Below are 19,789 nucleotides of genomic sequence, written 5' to 3' on the forward strand. Positions count from 1 at the left end.
TTTACCCTGGTTACCTGGGGACCTCGGCATCGTTGGTCGCTGGAGAGCGGTCTGTGTGACAGCTCTCCAGCGATCAAACAGCGACGCTGCAGCGATCGGCATCGTTGTCGCTATCGCTGCAGCGTCGCTTCGTGTGAAGGTACCTTTAAGGTGGTGCAATAAATCTCACAGTACAGAGAGATCCTCTACAGAAAGCAGATAAGAAAGCAGGAGTGAGATGAAGCCCGTCACATACCTCCTGCCCGGGACCCCATGGCTTTCTACTAACTTCATCTCTCCTCTCCGGCGTGCAGGTGACGTCAGATCAGCAGACACACAGGCTCCTGCTGTGTCTGCAATAGGAGGATGCCGGCCGGCACCGATCTACTGCAGCAGCACAAAGCCGGGCCCCTGTATGTCCCTGCCTGCAAGGGCGCCCCTCCACCTCCGGGCCCCGGTGCGGCTGCACCGGTTGAACCGGCGGTAGGTCCGCCCCTGGGAGAAACAATTGGTCAAATACAGTGTAATCATACATGATACTCAGCGGAAGTGAATCTGGCAGAGAATAGAAGCCAAAATCCGAGCACAATCAAATATAGGTGTAAGGAAGAGAGGAAGTGCAGGACAAACGTTAGATACGTGTCCGTGTGGTATAAGGTAACTAGAGAACATACCGTATACGGAATACATGTGATGAATGGGGTCGGAAGTCAGTGGGCCACACAAATTCTATGCTGGGGGCTGTGGAAAGTAACGGGGTAACCAGAGGGTTAAGCAAAGGACAACTGAGGGAGAAATATAAATGGATATGCTACTTACACCACAGCCGAGGTATGTAGAGAGAAGTGCTGTAGGAATTTAAAATAATAGTAGTAAGTGGGTGAAATGGAGGTAAAAGCATTAACCGTGCGAGGAGGGGTTAAATTACCTTTAGGAGAGCGAGGTGTAGGCGTGCATGACGCCAGACGCGGAGTCCACCGCTAGTCTGGGGATGTAGACTCCAAATGGAGTTTAAGAAGGGAAGGGACGGGACACCTTAGCCAGCAAACCAATGAGTGAGGAGCCCTGGCCGGGAGTGGCATATCGCTTTAAAAAAAAAAAAAAAAGCAATGTTGTAGATGGGGAGCGAACTAAAATAAAACCTGGCTGGAGGCTGGCAACCGCAAATGGATGGGAATATGAAAGTAGCTAGGGGAACAGGTGACATGAGATGTATGGTGGGGACAAAGTGAGAGGGGTGTAGCAGGGAGCAGATGTGGGCAAGAGGGTGGGCGGAGCATACACTTCTATGGAGAAATGTGAACCATGTATAGCAAAAGAAGTGCCCATAGTCTGCTAAGGTGAAACTAGGTGCAAACTACTATCCAGATGTTGAGAGGAGTAGCTGTGCCCAATGCTGTAGACGTGCAGGAGGAAATTCGTGCTGTGACTTCCAATCATATTAATATAAGCGGCTCTAGTAGAGAACAGAACAACATATTAGTATGCAAACACAACAAGCATTAAGCATGTAAAGAGAGCACCTAATAAATATGACAAATAACCAAAATGACAACAGAGGAGAGAGCACGTTAAATAAATGCTGATATTTCATATTCCCTATTCAGGCCCCTTTGGACTCATGGTGTCAAGAGTGTGAATCCAGAAGGCCTCACGTTTTCTCAAAGTAAGAATCCTGTTACCACCCCTGCGTGGGGGTGGCACGTGTTCAATAATTTGGTATCTCAGCTGGGAGATATTATGTCCCTTGGTGATAAAATGATGCGGGATAGGGAGAAGAAGATTCTTACATCTGATGGTACTTTTATGCTTGGAAATTCTGTCTCTAATGGGTTGAGACGTCTCCCCCACGTACAGCAGGCCACATGGGCACTTGATAAGATAGACGACAAAAGATGAGTCGCAAGTAAAGAAACCTTGTACTTTGAACTCTTTGCCCGATAGGGGATGTATAAATTTCTCCCCTTTGAGGACATTGTTACACTGGGCACAGTGTAAGCACGGGAAGGTCCCTACTTTGGGTCTGTGTATAAAACTCTGCTTCTCACGGGGAAGTTTAGGGCCAATGTCGGCCTTTACAAGGTTGTCTTTAATTGCTTCGGCAGCACATATACTAAAATTGGAACGATACAGAGAAGACTAGCATGGCCCCTGCGCAAGGATGACACACAAATTCGTGAAGCATTCCTTATTTAAAAGGTTGTCTTTAATATTGCGTGGTCGCAGGGGGGGGGGCACATTAGAGTCCCTCTTGCTTTTTCTGGACTTCCTTAATCTCTCCTGGATAGGCATTTCCTTCATCATGGGACATGACCAACAACGGCTCAGCTTCCTAGACACCTTGGTTATTAAAGATTCCAATGGCACCCTTACCACGGATCTCTATATCAAACAGACTGACCGCAATAGTCTTCTTCACTTCCAGAGTTTACATCCTCCTGCCACAAAAAAATCTATCCCCAAGTCACAATTTCATCGAGTACAGCGCATTGTATCTGACCCTGCCGCTCGGGACCTACGCCTAGTGGAAATGACAGACAAATTTCTTACAAGGGGTTATCCTTCCACCTTGTTGAATGAGGCTAATGTGCCCTCTAATAGAGCCCAACGCAATAATTCCAAGCGTATACCGTTTGTACATACATTCCATCCTTTCGCGTACATCATCCACAAGGCTATCCGTAAAAATTGGTCTCTTTTGTCTACTGCTCATCCGGACGTCCCGGAGTTCGGACAACCCTTCCACCCATGCTTCAAGCGACCACGCAATATTAAAGACAACCTTGTAAAGGCCAACATTGGCCCTAAACTTCCCCGTGAGAAGCAGAGTTTTATACACAGACCCAAAGTAGGGACCTTCCCGTGCTTACACTGTGCCCAGTGTAACAATGTCCTCAAAGGGGAGAAATGTATACATCCCCTATCGGGCAAAGAGTTCAAAGTACAAGGTTTCTTTACTTGCGACTCGTCTTTTGTCGTCTATCTTATCAAGTGCCCATGTGGCCTGCTGTACGTGGGGGAGATGTCTCAACCCATTAGAGACAGACTTTCCAAGCATAAAAGTACCATCAGATGTAAGAATCTTCTTCTCCCTATCCCGCATCATTTTATCACCAAGGGACATATCTCCCAGCTGAGATACCAAATTATTGAACACGTGCCACCCCCACGCAGGGGTGGTAACAGGATTCTTACTTTGAGAAAACGTGAGGCCTTCTGGATTCACACTCTTGACACCATGAGTCCAAGGGGCCTGAATAGGGAATATGAAATATCAGCATTTATTTAACGTGCTCTCTCCTCTGTTGTCATTTTGGTTATTTGTCATATTTATTAGGTGCTCTCTTTACATGCTTAATGCTTGTTGTGTTTGCATACTAATATGTTGTTCTGTTCTCTACTAGAGCCGCTTATATTAATATGATTGGAAGTCACCAGCACGAATTTCCTCCTGCACGTCTACAGCATTGGGCACAGCTACTCCTCTCAACATCTGGATAGTAATTTGCACCTAGTTTCACCTTAGCAGACTATGGGCACTTCTTTTGCTATACATGGTTCACATTTCTCCATAGAAGTGTATGCTCCGCCCACCCTCTTGCCCACATCTGCTCCCTGCTACACCCCTCTCACTTTGTCCCCACCATACATCTCATGTCACCTGTTCCCCTAGCTACTTTCATATTCCCATCCATTTGCGGTTGCCAGCCTCCAGCCAGGTTTTATTTTAGTTCGCTCCCCATCTACAACATTGCTTTTTTTTTTTTTTTTTTAAAGCGATATGTCACTCCCGGCCAGGGCTCCTCACTCATTGGTTTGCTGGCTAAGGTGTCCCGCCCCTTCCCTTCTTAAACTCCATTTGGAGTCTACATCCCCAGACTAGCGGTGGACTCTGCATCTGGCGTCATGCACGCCTACACCTCGCTCTCCTAAAGGTAATTTAACCCCTCCTCGCACGGTTAATGCTTTTACCTCCATTTCACCCACTTACTACTATTATTTTAAATTCCTACAGCACTTCTCTCTACATACCTCGGCTGTGGTGTAAGTAGCATATCCATTTATATTTCTCCCTCAGTTGTCCTTTGTTTAACCCTCTGGTTACCCCGTTACTTTCCACAGCCCCCAGCATAGAATTTGTGTGGCCCACTGACTTCCGGCCCCATTCATCACATGTATTCCGTATACGGTATGTTCTCTAGTTACCTTATACCACACGGACACGTATCTAACGTTTGTCCTGCACTTCCTCTCTTCCTTACACCTATATTTGATTGTGCTCGGATTTTGGCTTCTATTCTCTGCCAGATTCACTTCCGCTGAGTATCATGTATGATTACACTGTATTTGACCGATTGTTTCTCCTTTTTGTACATACTTTGGTTATTTTGTTTTTATATTTATTTGCACTTTTTACATTTTGTAGTAACTGAAGAAGGTTCATGTTGAACTGAAACGTTTTGAGTATACTGCAAAATAAATTCTTCTGTTCCAAGCATCCTAAGTTGAGTGCTAAGTTTTATGTTGATTAAGTATATGGCGTGGGAGCCTAACTGTAGCACCACTTCGTAGCTGTGCTCACGGTGTTGTTTCACACACATTACACTTCACATTCCGGCCACCAGGGGGAGCAAAGGGTTCTATGTATTAGGCCACTCCTCACACTCTGGTAAAACTGGGGGTTGGATAGGAAGTTAGGGAGAAGCTGACTGGGTTTTGCCCAGGTAACATCTAGTGAGAGGAGAGTGTTACTTGGGAAGATTCAGGGGGGTCCCTGTCAGGGGTGGGATCCTGACAGAGCCCTAGCAAAATGACAGATTGTTACAGAGCTGTGCCTGCACCTCATTGCGGCGGCATCTTAAGAAAGGACACGAAGCGAAGGATATTGTGGAGAAGTAAGAAACGAGATCACAGCACAAAGGCGATAGAACCAGTAGGAGTCGTGCCCCGAGATCGGCAACATCCTACTGAGGCGCGTAGCCGGTGGCCGGAACGCCGAGAAAGTAACAAACTCTACGCATTACTTTAAACCAACGGCAGGACAGTTAACTTTAGGTTGGCTGTCTCACCTTTTTCACCTAATGAAGACAACGGAGGCAATTGTGGGAGAGGGGCGTCTCTAGGGTCCCTATAAAATAACTCCAGGCCTACCCCATCATACGGGTGCGTCCTATCCATATCATCTGGGGGACGGAGAGAGAAAGAACAGAAACATACACGACAGTTGTGAGGACTATCCCGTGGTGCTCAGCAGGGAAGTACTACAACACCCAGGTGCTAGTAGGTAGGCTACTGATTTCCACCTGCAAAGGGAACTCTGGATGTGCCTTCAGACCGGCCGGTCTCAGCAAGCCCAGTAAACAGTGCTCTGGATTGCGGATGCTGAAGCCTTCAGTAAAGAGGTAAAGAGACTGCAACCTTGTGTCCTCGTTATTTACTGCGACCTACACCGTCACCTACACCTTTAATTGGACACCTCTAAGCAGTGTCACGGACCGGGTCAGGCCACCGTGACATCCCCAGAACCGAGAGAGAGACCCGGTACCGAGTACCCCACTGTCCTGCGTCTGGGGGCCGCTCCACAAGCATTTACTGCTATTGTGCCGCTGATACTCCATTACGTTGATGAAAATGCTCCTTTGTCCCTGAAGTTATAGTTACTGAAGAAGGCCGTGTATTTGGGACGAAACGTTTATTTGATGACTACAATAAATTGCAAAAACTACATGTAAGTTGAGTGCCTTAGTTTATCTCTCACTATTTTGTTTTGGACCCTACTTTGGCACCACCCCTGGCAGTGCATATGGTTTTTCTTAGCATATTGTCACACAACCAGGACACATGCAGCTGCGGAGCCATACAGCTGATCAGCCTAAGCGATCCAGGAAGCCAGGTTCCCATTGCAGCTGAATCGGTAAGCGCAATAGCTAGCCGAATACGCAGGTACCCAATTAAATTTGCTCATCTCTAATCCTGACCCTCATTCTGTCATAATGTCTCATCCTAGATCCCTTTCTGTTATAATACCCCCTGTCATGGGTCTTTTCCTGATATAATGTGCCCCCTCATGGGCCCCTTCCTGGTATAATGTCTCCCATCCTTAGCTCCTTCCAGTAATAATATTCACTATCCCAGGCCCTTTCCAGGGCACCTAATGTAATAGAATTTTATATACAATGGCATGTAAAGGTTTGGGCACCCCTGGTCAAAATTACAGTTATTCTGAAGTTAAGCAAGTTGAAGATGCAATGATCTCTAAAAGGCCTAAAGATAAAGATGACATATTTTCTTTGTATTTTAGGAAAAAACAAAATATACATATATATATATATAATATAAGAAATCCCAAAATCATATTATTGGTCTGGGGCAACACACGTGTGTTGTCTACAACCAGACCCATCAATTAGCTCCAAATGACATAGGAAAAAATATGAGAAACCGGAGCATGATTATATAGAAAAGATACTTTATTATAACAAAATCATTAATTAAAACCAGCAATAACATTTAGAGGTGTACAGTAAATACCATGATGCACACATGGGGGGGCACCCACCTCTCTCAATACTCCTATAGCAGTTTCAAAGGGAAAACCCTTCCATATCATACAACCAGGGCAAGTGGCTAATAGGTAATCAAATATGGGTTACAGGAATAGAGTATGTAATAAATAAGATCAAGTCCGTGTCCGTGTCCGTGTCCGTGTCCGTGTTTCGCGGCTACAGGACGCCGCTTTTTCAAGGAAGTTCCTTGAAAAAGCGGCGTCCTGTAGCCGCGAAACACGTGTCGGGAGCCGGTACTCTGGCGGGACCCTACCTCTTTATCCTCCTCTTTTAGTATCCTGGTAAGCGGACTTGATCTTATTTATTACATACTCTATTCCTGTAACCCATATTTGATTACCTATTAGCCACTTGCCCTGGTTGTATGATATGGAAGGGTTTTCCCTTTGAAACTGCTATAGGAGTATTGAGAGAGGTGGGTGCCCCCCCATGTGTGCATCATGGTATTTACTGTACACCTCTAAATGTTATTGCTGGTTTTAATTAATGATTTTGTTATAATAAAGTATCTTTTCTATATAATCATGCTCCGGTTTCTCATATTCTTTCATATATATATATATATGTATATTGTCATTTTTTAAATATAAAAAAATGGGTCAATGCCAAAGTTTGGGCACCTTTGAAGAGGTGTGTACTCAGATAACTTTGACCATGATTTATGACCTTTATTAGCCTCATAGGGTTATGGCTTGTTCACTATCATTATTGGGAAAAGCCAGGTGATGCCAATTTCTTAGCTTTATAAAAACCCAGCCCCCTCTAACCTCGTGCCAAAAAAACTGCACTAATGGGCTCTTCTAAGCAACTGTCTAGCAATCTGAAAATAAAAATGGTGGAGAGCCACAAAGCAGAAGAAGGCTATAAGAAGATAACAAAGCATTTTCAAATTGTCCTTTCCTCAGTTCAAAATGTAATTAAGAATAGTAGTTAACAGGAACATTGGAGGTCAAAATAAGGTCTGGAAGACCAAGCAAAATTTCAGTGAGAGCTGCTCATAGGATTGCAAGAAAGGCAAATAAGAACCCTCACTTGACTGCAGAAGAACTTCAGAAACATTTAGCAGATTCTGGAGTTGTGGTACATTGTTCTACTGTTCAGAGACATCTGCACAAATATGGCTTTCATTGAAGAGTGATCAGAAGAAAACATCTGCTGCCTCCTGATGATAAAATTCAGTGTCAGAAGTATGCAAGATAACATCTAAACAAGCCTGATGCATTTTCAAAACAAGTTCTGGTAACCAATGAGGTGAAGATATAACTTTTGTCCACCATGATTAAAGTTATGTATGGAGAAAAAAGGGCACATAATTTCAGGAAAAGAAAATCTCACCAACCATTAAGCATAGAGGTGGATCAATCATGATTTGGGGTTTTGTTGCAGCCAATGGCATGGGCTATACTTCTCATTTAGAGGGAAGAATGGATTCAATGAAATTTCAACAAATTCTTGATGCAAACATAATACCATTTGTCAAAAAGCTGAAGTTGAAAAGAGGATGTCTTCTACAAATGGATAATGACTAGTGTTGAGCATTCCGATACCGCAAGTATCGGGTATCGGCCGATACTTGCGGTATCGGAATTCCGATACCGGTATTCCGATACTTGCCGCGTATCGGATACCGGAATCGGAAGTTCCCAGATTCAAAATGCACAAATTCAGCCAATGAGAATGATTCCAAGTGTGGGCACATCCTGTTTAGCATGGAGGGCATGAAACTACTGGCAAGGCTGTGATTGGCTGCTGAAATGATGTCATGATGCAGTTTAAAAGTCGCTGGCGCCATTTTGCGATCACTCTGCTGTGAATTCAGTTAGTGACAGGACGCTGTTTGCTGACTGAGGGCCAGTTTAGAGATAGCGATTTGCTTCTTTGTGCTTTCCAAAGGCTAATTTAGCAACCGCTGTGTTCATCTACTATTCACCTTGCTTTTGCCTTGTAGCGCTGTTTTCACAGCGATCTGCAAGGTCTGTGTGTGTGTGTGTGTGAGTGCAGCCCACTCTCTAGTCTGAGTGCAGCCACATAGGCCATCCATAGCTGGTTGTATTCAGTTCAGGGAGGGTGGTTCATTGCCTCATACTGTTCTTTTTTTTTTTTCCAAGTAGTGTAGTCTGCTGCTAATTTATTCAAAAAAATCCTATTAGTGTCTTTCCACCCGTCTCCAGCTAATTTGTGGAAAAACACTACATAGGATAACGTAGAGGAGGGTTTTTGGGCCTTGCAGCGCCGTTTACGGCTGTCTGCACGGTCTCCGTGTGACTGCAGCTCGCCCTGTAGTCTGTGAGCAGCCATAGCCTGGTTGTCTCCAGCTCAGGGTTCTTCACTGCGTCATACCGCCAAATCAATTTTCATTTTGTTTTAAGTAGTGCAGGCTGCTGCACATTTTTTAAAAAAATTCCTATTAGTGTCTTTCCACCCGTCTCCAGCTAACTTGTGGAAAAACACTACATAGGATAACGTAGAGGAGGGTTTTTGGGCCTTGCAGCGCCGTTTATGGCTGTCTGCACGGTCTCCGTGTGACTGCAGCTCTATCTGATGTCAGTTCAGCCCCCAAAAAATAAATAAATAATAAAGTTCACCAAACACACCAGTTACACCACTTTACATTTGTGTAGGCCACATTAGCTCATATTAAAGTCTAGTCCACACTTTAGAAAATTAGTGTTTCTTATACCTGTTAGGAGGAGTTGTTCAGGAATAAGCACACAAAGCCGTTAGTACTTTTCTGCTTATCTTTATCAGTCAACCAAGATGAAGAAGGCAGTGAGTAAGGCGCGTGGGCGTGGGCGCGGAGCAGGGAGGGGACATGGGGATTCTGTGCCTGCTGCGGGCACCGGTGACTCATCAGCACCCACTTTCACCAGGCAACAGTCATTCATGCGCAGCTTTGTGTCAGAGCGCCGTACACCGCTGCTGCGTGAAGAACAAATTGAAGCCGTTGTCGGATGGATGGCAACTAATGCATCAACTTCAATTAGTGCCACATCCTCTCAGACACAGAGCACTGGAGAGCAGCCATCTGTCTCTTCACCACCTGTCAAATTGCCCAGGCAGACAGAGAGCCCAGGACAGCAGCCGTCTCTACTTCTGTTCTCTGAATCTCTTGGCTTGGAAACAGGGGGCCAGCCAAGCAGCATTGGAGAAATGGAAGAAGAGGCAGGGTGCAGTGATGCCCAACAGCTTTTTCTCTCTTCCTCTGAAGAGGCGGGTGGGCCAGTGGCTCCGGTCACCACATCGCAGGCCGCATCAGCTGATGATGACACTCAGGTGCCACTTACTGGTGCGTGCTCTGCTGCTGAGACTACCCAGGAGGAGCAGTTGGGGGCAGAGGGTAGTGTAGATGATGAGGTCCTTGACCCATCTTGGCGTGAGGGACAGGAAGGTGGTGGGAGCAGCTCTGAGGAAGAGATTCCCCGTACGGCCCAAAGAGGGAGAGGGAGGGGGAAGACTGCGGATCCTGCAGCCTCTGCTTTGGCACCCATTAGGAGCATGTCTCTTCCAAAAGCCAAAAAGGGCGCTCCCAAGACTTGCAGTGCCTGGTCCTTTTTTGACACAGTTGCAGATGACATTTGCTATGTCAGATGCAAGGTGTGTCATCAAAAAGTCAAAAGAGGGAAAAATGTCAGCAACCTCAATACCTCCAACATGTGGAAACATGTGCGCACCAGGCACCCGGCGGAGTTAGAAAAACACACTGAAGAGCTAGGCCAACCAACAGCGGCAGCTACCACCTCTTCAGCTCGTGTTGCCTCTTCCTCCAGCTCACACGCAGCTGGTTCGGCTTCCTCCCAGGATCGCCGTGGAAGAACCTCTGGCCCTGTTGTCCAGAGACCCACTGTAATTCCACCCGCAGCACCACTTTCCCAGTCATCCACACACTCCCAGCCCAGTCTACAGCCATCGGTAGTACAGGCATGGGAGAAAAGGCGGCCTTTCTCGTCAAACCACCCACGAGCACAGGCTCTGACTGCAGGCATTGCCAAACTTCTGTCACTGGAAATGCTGTCATTCAGGCTGGTGGAGACTGACAGCTTCCGTGACTTGATGTCATTGGCAGTCCCACAGTACAATGTGCCCAGCCGCTTTTACTTCAGCAGGCAAGCCGTCCCTGCCCTGCACAAGCATGTGGAGGGACACATAAAACACGCGCTACTGAACGCCGTCAGTAGCAAGGTCCACCTCACCACCGATGCGTGGACCAGTCAACATGGACAGGGGCGATACCTTTCCCTCACTGCCCATTGGGTTAATGTCGTTGAGCCGGGTACAGACCGTGCGAGTGGCGCAGGACGTGTCCTGCCCACTCCAAGGATTGCAGGAATCCATTCTGTACGCATTGACTCCTCCTCTTACACCAGTTCCTCAGAATCATCGCTGCAGGAGCCGTCACAGTCCACCTCCACATGGACCCGTGATGAACGTGTACCTGTTACGACCGACATGAGCACAGCCGTGGCCAAACGTCAACAGGCCGTCTTGAAATTAATTTTTTTTGGGAATCGTAGCCACACAGCGCAGGAGCTCTGGAATGCCATAAAGCAGGAGAGCGATGTGTGGTTTGTGCCAGCGAATCTCCAGCCAGGCATGGTAGTGTGTGATAATGGCCGAAATCTGGTGGCAGCTCTGGGCCTCGGCAACCTCACTCACATCCCATGTCTGGCACATGTGCTCAATTTGGTCGTGCAGAGCTTTTTGAGGGACTATCCGGATCTTGATGCACTGCTGCACAAGGTCCGCCTAGAGTGTGCTCACTTGCGGCGTTCCAGCACGGCAAAAGCGCGCATTGCGGCTCTGCAGCGCCGACACCGCCTGCCGGAACATCGCATCATATGTGACCTACCTACCAGGTGGAATTCCACGTTACATATGTTGGAGCGGTTGTGTGAGCAGCAGCAAGCTGTAATGGAGTACCAGCTGCTTCAGGCGCAAAGAAGTCGCACTCAGCGCCGTACAGACTTCACAACCACAGAGTGGGCCACTATGAATGACGTCTGCCAGGTTTTGCCTCCCTTTGATTATTCCACGCGGATGGCGAGTGCAGATGATGCACTAGTCAGCATGACTGTCCCCCTTATCTGCCTGCTTGAAAAATCACTGCAAGCGCTAAGGGATGATGTTGTGGAAGAGGTGGAGGATGAGGATTCACCATTTCCATCATCTTCTGGACAGTCAGCGCCACGTGGTTCCTCACAAACGCGTAGGCAGGGGACAGTTTGTGAGGAGGATGAGGAGGAGTCAATGGAGGAGGAAGACATCCGTCCAGAGGAGGGAGTTTCACAATTGTCCAGTACTCAGTGTGTACAGCGAGGGTGGGGTGATGACGAGCAGGCAGAGATCACACCTCCAGCAGGGGACAGCGTTTCTTGGGCAGTTGGCAGTCTGCAGCACATGGTGGATTACATGCTGCAGTGCCTGAGAAACGACCGCCGCATCGCCCACATTCTCAACATGTCTGATTATTGGGTGTTCACCCTCCTCGATCCTCGCTACCGGGACAACGTAGAAAGCCTCATCACACCGTTGAACCGGGAGCGAAAAATGCGGGAGTACCAAGACACACTGGTGAATTCCATCATCTTCTCCATTCCAACTGAGAGAAGTGCTGCTAGTGCATTCCAAAGCAGCTCAGTGCGTCCAGGCAGTGGTGGAGGCTCTGCACAAAGAGGGAGCAGAAGCAGTGCCTCTGCCCAAGGCAAGACCAGTATGGCCCAACTGTGGCACAGTTTTCTGTGCCCCCCACAAAAGTCTATACCATCACAGACGGCTCCAGTCAGCAGGAGGCAACGGTTCCGTCAGATGGTGACAGACTACATGTCTTGCCCTCTTGCTGTACTCCCAGACGGCTCTTCCCCTTTCAAGTTTTGGGTCTCAAAGCTGGATACATGGCCAGAGCTAAGCCAGTATGCATTGGAGGTGCTGTCTTGCCCTGCGGCCAGTGTATTATCGGAACGTGTCTTTAGTGCTGCAGGTGGTGTACTAACTGACCATCGCATGCGACTATCCTCCGATAACGTTGACCGGCTTACTTGCCTGAAAATGAACAAGGCCTGGATCTCGCAGGAATTTGCCACTCCTCTTCCTGATTAAATAATTAGGTCACTGTATACGTTATCCAGGTCTCCTGTTGTGTTCATCTTTCTACCACCTGAACTTAAATTCCTGGGCTCCAACACCACCAGTTGAGGCTCAGAAGTGCCGTCTGCACAGTCAAAACATACGACCCAGTGTTATTGGGTTTCAGTAACGTCAGCTGATCCCCAGCTGTGTAGCCGGCAATGTGTCCTGCGACCGCCACGCTGACTGTTGTGAATTTGGATTCTGGGCTCCCCCGGTGGCTACTGGTGGAATTGAACTGGTGTCTTCATCTTCTCTGTTCACCTGTTCCCATCAAGATGTGGGAGTCGCTATATAACCTTGCTGCTCTGTTAGTTGCTTGCCGGTCAACAATGTTATCAGAAGCCTCTCTGTGCTTGTTCCTGCTCCTAGACAACTACTAGATAAGTTGGACTCTTGTCCATGTTTGTTTTTGCATTTTGTTCCAGTTCACAGCTGTAGTTTCGTTACTGTGTCTGGAAAGCTCTTGTGAACGGGAATTGCCACTCTGGTGTTATGAGTTAATGCCAGAGTTTTAAAGTAATTTCTGGATGGTGTTTTTTGATAGGGTTTTCAGCTGACCATGAAAGTGTCCTTTCTGTCTTCTGCTATGTAGTAAGTGGACCTCAAATTTGCTAAACCTATTTTCATACTACGTTTGTTATTTCATCTCAACTCACCGCCAATACATGTGGGGGGCCTCTGTCTCCTTTCGGGGTATTTCTCTAGAGGTGAGCTAGGACTAATATTTTCCTCTGCTAGCTTTATTTAGTCCTCCGGCTGGGCTGGGCATCTAGAATCAACGTAGGCATGCTACCCGGCCACTGCTAGTTGTGCGTTAGGTTTAGTTCATGGTCAGCTCAGTTCCCATCTTCCAAGAGCTAGTTCCTATATATGCTTATGCTATGTTCTCTTGCCATTGAGATCATGACAGTTTGACCGGCCCGCAAAGTGTTAATTGTTTGGGCTGAAGCAGGAGAAAAAGAAGTGTTGAAGGGAAATTTTTTATTTTTTTTTTCCCCTCAGAGTTTTGCTGCCTAGCCCTTAATTGCTGTCTAGCTGCTTCTTACCTCCTCTTAACCCTTGAATGGCTCTGTGTCCACCTGTTTGTAATGGATCTTCAGAGTGTAACTGCAGGTTTGAATAATCTCGCCACGAAGGTACAAAATTTGCAAGATTTTGTTTGTCATGCACCTGTATCTGAGCCGAGAATTCCTTTGCCGGAATTTTTCTCGGGGAATAGATCCGGGTTTCAGAATTTTCGAAATAATTGCAAATTATTTTTGTCTCTGAAATCTCGCTCTGCCGGAGACTCTGCACAGCAGGTCAGGATTGTGATTTCCTTGCTCCGGGGCGACCCTCAAGACTGGGCTTTTTCATTGACACCAGGAGATCCTGCGTTGCTCAATGTGGATGCGTTTTTTCTGGCCTTGGGGTTGCTTTATGACGAACCTCATTTGGAGCTTCAGGCAGAAAAAACTTTGATGTCCCTATCTCAGGGGCAAGATGAAGCGGAAATTTACTGCCAAAGATTCCGTAAATGGTCTGTGCTTACTCAGTGGAATGAGTGCGCCCTGGCGGCGACTTTCAGAGAGGGTCTCTCTGATGCCATTAAGGATGTTATGGTGGGGTTCCCTGTGCCTGCGGGTCTGAATGAGTCCATGACAATGGCTATTCAGATCGATAGGCGTTTGCGGGAGCGCAAACCAGTGCACCATCTGGCGGTGTCCACTGAGAAGTCGCCAGAGAGTATGCAGTGTGATAGAATTCTGTCCCGAAGCGAGCGGCAGAATTTTAGACGGAAAAATGGGTTGTGTTTCTATTGTGGTGATTCTACTCATGTTATACCAGCATGCTCTAAGCGCACTAAAAAGCTTGGTAAATCTGTTTCCATTTGCACCTTACCGTCTAAATTTATTCTATCTGTGACCCTGATTTGCTCTTTGTCATCTATTACCACGGACGCCTATGTCGACTCTGGCGCCGCTTTGAGTCTTATGGATTGGTCCTTTGCCAAACGCTGTGGGTATGATTTAGAGCCTTTGGAGACTCCTATTCCTCTGAAGGGGATTGACTCCACCCCATTGGCTAATAATAAACCACAATACTGGACACAAGTAACTATGCGTATTAATCCGGATCACCAGGAGATTATTCGCTTTCTGGTGCTGTATAATCTACATGATGATTTGGTGCTAGGATTGCCTTGGCTGCAATCTCACAACCCAGTCCTCGACTGGAGAGCTATGTCTGTGTTGAGCTGGGGATGTAAGGGGGCTCATGGGGATGTACCTGTGGTTTCCATTTCATCATCCATTCCCTCTGAAATTCCTGAGTTCCTGTCTGACTATCGTGACGTCTTTGAAGAATCCAAGCTTGGTTCGTTACCTCCGCACCGAGAGTGCGATTGTGCCATAGATTTAATCCCGGGTAGTAAATACCCAAAGGGTCGTTTATTTAATCTGTCTGTGCCTGAACATGCTGCTATGCGAGAATATATAAAGGAGTCCTTGGAAAAGGGACATATTCGTCCATCGTCATCTCCCTTAGGAGCCGGTTTTTTCTTTGTGTCAAAAAAAGACGGCTCTTTGAGACCATGTATTGATTATCGGCTTTTGAATAAAATCACTGTTAAATATCAGTACCCATTGCCGTTGCTGACTGATTTGTTTGCTCGCATAAAGGGGGCCAAGTGGTTCTCTAAGATTGACCTTCGTGGGGCGTATAATTTGGTGCGAATCAGGCAGGGGGATGAGTGGAAAACCGCATTTAATACGCCCGAGGGCCACTTTGAGTATTTAGTGATGCCTTTTGGTCTTTCTAATGCTCCGTCAGTTTTCCAGTCCTTTATGCATGATATTTTTCGCGATTATTTGGATAAATTTATGATTGTGTATCTGGATGATATTCTGATTTTTTCGGATGACTGGGACTCTCATGTCCAGCAAGTCAGGAGGGTTTTTCAGGTTTTGCGGTCTAATTCTCTGTGTGTGAAGGGTTCTAAGTGTGTTTTTGGGGTACAGAGGATTTCCTTTTTGGGATATATTTTTTCCCCCTCTTCCATTGAAATGGATCCTGTCAAGGTTCAAGCTATTTGTGATTGGACGCAGCCCTCTTCTCTTAAGAGTCTTCAGAAATTTTTGGGCTTTGCTAACTTTTATCGTCGATTTATTGCTGGTTTTTCGGATATTGCTAAGCCATTGACCGATTTGACTAAGAAGGGTGCTGATGTTGCTGATTGGTCCCCTGATGCTGTGGAGGCCTTTCGGGAGCTTAAGCGCCGTTTTTCCTCTGCCCCTGTGTTGCGTCAGCCTGATGTTGCTCTACCTTTTCAGGTTGAGGTCGACGCTTCTGAGATCGGAGCTGGGGCAGTGTTGTCGCAGAAAAGTTCTGACTGCTCCGTGATGAGGCCTTGTGCCTTCTTTTCCCGTAAATTTTCGCCCGCTGAGCGGAATTATGATGTTGGGAATCGGGAGCTTTTGGCCATGAAGTGGGCTTTTGAGGAGTGGCGCCATTGGCTTGAGGGGGCCAGACATCAGGTGGTGGTATTGACTGACCACAAAAATTTGATTTATCTTGAGACCGCCAGGCGCCTGAATCCTAGACAGGCGCGCTGGTCATTATTTTTCTCTCGGTTTAATTTTGTGGTGTCATACCTACCGGGTTCTAAGAATGTTAAGGCGGATGCCCTTTCTAGGAGTTTTGAGCCTGACTCGCCTGGTAACTCTGAGCCCACAGGTATCCTTAAGGATGGAGTGGTATTGTCAGCCGTTTCTCCAGACCTGCGGCGGGCCTTGCAGGAGTTTCAGGCGGAGAGACCTGATCGTTGCCCACCTGATAAACTGTTTGTTCCTGATGATTGGACCAGTAGAGTCATCTCTGAGGTTCATTCTTCTGCGTTGGCAGGTCATCCTGGCATTTTTGGTACCAGGGATTTGGTGGCAAGGTCCTTCTGGTGGCCTTCCCTGTCACGAGATGTGCGAGGCTTTGTGCAGTCTTGTGACGTTTGTGCTCGGGCCAAGCCTTGTTGTTCTCGGGCTAGTGGATTATTGTTGCCCTTGCCTATTCCTAAGAGGCCTTGGACGCACATCTCGATGGATTTTATTTCAGATCTGCCTGTTTCTCAGAAGATGTCTGTCATCTGGGTGGTGTGTGACCGTTTTTCTAAGATGGTCCATTTGGTTCCTCTGCCCAAGTTACCTTCTTCTTCCGAGTTGGTTCCTCTGTTTTTTCAAAATGTTGTTCGTTTGCATGGTATTCCTGAGAATATCGTTTCTGACAGAGGGACCCAATTCGTGTCTAGATTTTGGCGGGCATTCTGTGCTAGGATGGGCATAGATTTATCTTTTTCGTCCGCTTTCCATCCTCAGACGAATGGCCAGACCGAGCGGATTAATCAGACCCTGGAGACATATCTGAGGTGTTTTGTGTCTGCTGACCAGGATGATTGGGTTGCTTTTTTGCCATTGGCGGAGTTCGCTCTCAATAATCGGGCCAGCTCTGCCACTTTGGTGTCCCCGTTTTTCTGTAATTCGGGGTTTCATCCTCGATTTTCCTCTGGTCAGGTGGAATCTTCGGATTGTCCTGGAGTGGATGCTGTGGTGGAGAGATTGCATCAGATCTGGGGGCAGGTGGTGGACAATTTGAGGTTGTCCCAGGAGAAGACTCAGCTTTTTGCCAACCGCCACCGTCGTGTTGGTCCTCGGCTTTCTGTTGGGGATTTGGTGTGGTTGTCTTCTCGTTTTGTCCCTATGAGGGTCTCTTCTCCTAAGTTTAAGCCTCGGTTTATCGGCCCGTATAAGATATTGGAGATTCTTAACCCTGTTTCCTTCCGTTTGGACCTCCCTGCATCCTTTTCTATTCATAACGTTTTTCATCGGTCATTATTGCGCAGGTATGAGGTACCGGTTGTGCCTTCCGTTGAGCCTCCTGCTCCGGTGTTGGTTGAGGGTGAGTTGGAGTACGTTGTGGAGAAAATCTTGGACTCTCGTGTTTCCAGACGGAGACTCCAGTATCTGGTCAAGTGGAAGGGATACGGCCAGGAGGATAATTCTTGGGTGAATGCATCTGATGTTCATGCCTCCGATCTGGTTCGTGCCTTTCATAGGGCCCATCCTGATCGCCCTGGTGGTTCTGGTGAGGGTTCGGTGCCCCCTCCTTGAGGGGGGGGTACTGTTGTGAATTTGGATTCTGGGCTCCCCCGGTGGCTACTGGTGGAATTGAACTGGTGTCTTCATCTTCTCTGTTCACCTGTTCCCATCAAGATGTGGGAGTCGCTATATAACCTTGCTGCTCTGTTAGTTGCTTGCCGGTCAACAATGTTATCAGAAGCCTCTCTGTGCTTGTTCCTGCTCCTAGACAACTACTAGATAAGTTGGACTCTTGTCCATGTTTGTTTTTGCATTTTGTTCCAGTTCACAGCTGTAGTTTCGTTACTGTGTCTGGAAAGCTCTTGTGAACGGGAATTGCCACTCTGGTGTTATGAGTTAATGCCAGAGTTTTAAAGTAATTTCTGGATGGTGTTTTTTGATAGGGTTTTCAGCTGACCATGAAAGTGTCCTTTCTGTCTTCTGCTATGTAGTAAGTGGACCTCAAATTTGCTAAACCTATTTTCATACTACGTTTGTTATTTCATCTCAACTCACCGCCAATACATGTGGGGGGCCTCTGTCTCCTTTCGGGGTATTTCTCTAGAGGTGAGCTAGGACTAATATTTTCCTCTGCTAGCTTTATTTAGTCCTCCGGCTGGGCTGGGCATCTAGAATCAACGTAGGCATGCTACCCGGCCACTGCTAGTTGTGCGTTAGGTTTAGTTCATGGTCAGCTCAGTTCCCATCTTCCAAGAGCTAGTTCCTATATATGCTTATGCTATGTTCTCTTGCCATTGAGATCATGACAGCTGACACAACAACTGAAATGTAAGGGAATCTGTCCCCCCCCCCAAGGCGTTTGTTACTGAAAGAGCCACCTTGTGCAGCAGTAATGCTGCACAAGGAAAAGGTAGCTATTTTTGTTTAGCTCCTTGCACACGCAGAACTTAACACTTATAAAATGTGTCCACTGATACCGTAAAACCGTCCCGGAGGTGGGACTTTCCTTCGTAATATGACGCAGCACAGCCGTCATTCCTACCCCCCCGGCGCCATGCCCCGGCTCCTCAGCGTTGTTTGATTCCGTCCCGGAGCCTGCGCTGTTATGTTATCCCGTGGCCAGGCACACTTAGCGCTGCCCGTCTTCTGGCATCATTTGGTGTCAGGATGGCTGCGCCTGTGCGGCCGCGCTGGCCGAGAGCCCGCCTCGCAGTGTCTTCTGATTTAATCCCACTGGGGGCCTGGGATTCATGGACATGCGCAGTGCATATCTGAACCTCCACCTCTCACTCATCTCCCTATGGCTTCTTCAGACTGTTCGGTGTCAGCTGGTCCCTAATAGCATGCCACGGCCGTGACACCGCACAGTCTTAAGAAGCCGTAGGGAGGGGAGTGAGAGGCGAGGATATGCACTGCGCATGGCCATGGATCCCAGGCCCCCAGTGGGATTAAATCAGAAGACACTGCGAGGCGGGCTCTCGGCCAGCGCGGCCGCACGGGCGCAGCCAGCCTGACACCAAATGATGTCAGAAGATGGGCAGCGCTAAGTGTGCCTGGCCACGGGATAACATAACAGCGCAGGCTCCGGGACGGAATCAAACAACGCTGAGGAGCCGGGGCGCGGCGCCGGGGGGGTAGGAATGACGGCTGTGCTGCGTCATATTACGAAGGAAAGTCCCACCTCCGGGACGGTTTCACGGTTTCAGGGGACACATTTTATAAGTGTTTAGTTCTGTGCTTGCAAGGAGCATGATGAAAAGAGCCACCTTTTCCTTTTGCATCTTTTGTGCTGCACAAGCTGGCTCTTTCAGCTACAAACGCCTTGGGGGGGGGGTTAAAGGTTCCCTTTCGACTTTCTCAGGCTTCGGCCTACATTGTGTTCCTCTGCTTTTCCACCTGTCCCTGGGCTCCAACACCGCTAGTTGCCGTCCAGAAGTGCTGTACGCACAGTCCCAACAGTCGCTCCTCTGTTATTGGGGTTCAGTAACGTCAGCTGTTCCCCAGCTGTGTGTGTGGCAATCCCTCCTACCTCCTCCTACCTCCTCCTCCTCCACC

The 19,789-nt window shown here is 47.7% G+C and overlaps 1 non-coding gene across 1 annotated transcript; it reads left to right on the plus strand.

Moving 5' to 3' along the window:
- Positions 1–2,072: 2,072 nt before the first annotated feature.
- LOC143777254 (U6 spliceosomal RNA) lies at positions 2,073–2,175 on the plus strand. The gene has a single exon (XR_013216051.1). It is a non-coding gene; the product is annotated as a U6 spliceosomal RNA (small nuclear RNA).
- The last annotated feature ends 17,614 nt before the right edge of the window (positions 2,176–19,789 follow it).

The sequence above is a fragment of the Ranitomeya variabilis genome, chromosome 5 (assembly GCF_051348905.1).
Source record: "Ranitomeya variabilis isolate aRanVar5 chromosome 5, aRanVar5.hap1, whole genome shotgun sequence".
Lineage (NCBI taxonomy): Eukaryota > Metazoa > Chordata > Amphibia > Anura > Dendrobatidae > Ranitomeya > Ranitomeya variabilis.